Genomic DNA, 2,500 nt, shown 5'->3' with positions numbered 1-2,500 from the left:
AGTGCAACGCTACAGCCCCAGAATACAGTGGCCTAACGTCCTCTAGCTCAGCACGGGCTTAGTGGGCTGTACTACCTCTGGGATGGCTGGGTCGATTCTAGAATGCTCTCCTCTATTGACACTGGTTCATTTGGGTTAATGGTTCTTTTTCTTCAGTGCTCAAACCCACCTGTGCTATACTTAAACATCAGTGCATATTATGAAATGCGAAGGCAAAAAAAAAAAAAAAAGGCAAGACATAAGTTATGATTATTTAAAACCCTTTTTGGTTACAGTATGGACTGTAAGTTTGTCAAAGCCAGATGCCATTAATCATATTTAGTAGCACAGAGATGGGTAATGTGTGTGTGTGTGTGTGTGTTTATGTGTGTGTGCATGTGTATATGTGAGTTTGTGAATTAAAGTGATGTTTTACCTCTTTCAGCACATGAAGCACTGTGGTTTGGTTAGCTGGAATGTGTGTGTGTGTGTGTGTGTGCACGCACATGTGTTGAAAAAGTGGGATAGTGTCTTGGCTGGGCTGGAATGTGGGTGGAGCTTTACTCTCTCCTTTTTCCTGTCATGTTTTCCTGATGCTGACATCATTCAGATCTCCATCATATGACCAGCACATTGCAGGAGAGCATACAGAGTGTGTGTGTGTGTGTGTGTGTCTGTCTGTCTCTTTGCAGATTAGAACACACCAAAATATTTTTTACCAATAAACAGTCGCGATGCTTTTGCTTTCAGAGTCGTACTCCGAAACTGCTAGATGCATTTGTAGTTAAGGTTTGTTCAAAGAGAGAAACCCATTACGATATGCAGCACAGAAAGCAAATGCAAAGCCTGTAACCAGGAATAGTAAAAAAAGGGTCAAATGCAACACATTAAATCATTCTAAATTTGAGCTTTGTGATAGGGGTCAGGGGCTCAGTGGTTATGGTACTTGGCTTGTAATCGGAAGGTTGCTGGTTCAAGTTGCCACAGTTGGGCCCCCGAGTAAGGCCCTTAACCCTCAAGTTGTACTCGGTAAGGATTGTAAGTTGCTTTGGATAAAAGTGTCAGCTAAATGCTGGAAATGTAGATTCTCCCACTTAAGGCTGCATTGCCGCAGCATGTTACTGAGGTGGTGTTCTGGAATCAGCTCCGCTTGTCTGTGTATATGGTTTCATTAGCACACAAAAGGCCAAAGCTGATCTCAGCACTCAACCATCTGCAGTAGCTCTGATTGCAGGTTGCATGCTTAGTGTACCTTCTTCAAATACAAATAAATCTAATTTTTGTCACGACAATGGTGTGTGACTTTTTTTTCTGATGTTATGAATTCATAAAATGAGAAGAAACATGAAACGAATAACAACAAACAAGCAGCAACAAGCAAATAATAATAAACAATATTATGGTTAATTACACCAGTCAAAAGTAAACCCAGGCCTGCTGTAATTCCAGAGGCAGGCGTGTAATGGTGTAGCCCCTATCATCTCTGTGCCTTCACCTGCCCTTGTCAGACAGCTACATGTACACACTGTTCCTCTTTCCTGGGGCATTTCTCACTTGTTTGGCATTTGCTGTCATGTGGTGTGACACAGCTCCCACAAACACCCACTGATTGCTCCTGTGACTGACACACCAGCAAGTGGGTGCCAACTAGCTGACTGCTTTGTTACACATCTCATGCAGGCTTTATATACAACGTAAAATGCTGATTTTAAATGTTTACGGAAGTCGACAAGGAGCAGCTGATGGTAAGCAGTGATTGTGATTAAAATGTTTCAGTATTCATGTGCTCTTTCATTTGGAGTTCTCGTTATTTTAAGTCATTGGCTGTTTCTGTTTTTAACACATAATCGACACAGGGTCATGGAATCCATGTTGAATATTGAGCTGGGAACCATTCAAATTGACCTGTTGCTCAGTAATTGGCTGGAAACACAGCTTTTCAGTTCACCACTCAAATCTGGACATTAGCCTCCTATGGTCTGGAAACTGGCATATTTCTTCCTGCAGAAATATGGTGGTTTTCCAGACTACAGGAAGTTCTTGTGGCTTGCTAACCAAACTGAACAATGACTAATGATGCCCTGCAACAGGATTCTTCCTGGAAAAAACAAGCTTTTTGTTTGTTTGTTTGTTTTCAGCAGAGTAGAAGTTAGAGTAGTTTTTTGAATACTTTTCGAATATTTCCTGCACATGACTCTTTTACACACTGTTTAAGTTAAGATACAGACGGCTTTGTTATAAAGAAATCCAAGACCAGTTTACTTTCCTCTGACAAAGGTAGCAGCGGCTCTCTATGATCGCTGTAATTCCTTCTCTTTAGCACTTAAACTCCAAGGGAAGCATTGACTTTCCCTGCTCCTCTCCACATAAGCACCAAATCAGTTTCATAAGACGAAAAAATATTGAATAATTAATGATATGAAATTATACCGAATGCCAAGTCTTAGGATGAATGACTGTAAATAAGTCTCGAGTTTGCTGAAATTAGAGCTCTTCCCTCTGATGAAATACAGTAGCGCCG

Source organism: Electrophorus electricus, chromosome 5, assembly GCF_041902795.1.
Source record: "Electrophorus electricus isolate QZ-2024a chromosome 5, ASM4190279v1, whole genome shotgun sequence".
In the NCBI taxonomy this organism is placed as follows: domain Eukaryota; kingdom Metazoa; phylum Chordata; class Actinopteri; order Gymnotiformes; family Gymnotidae; genus Electrophorus; species Electrophorus electricus.
Note: the sequence above shows the minus strand (reverse complement) of the source record.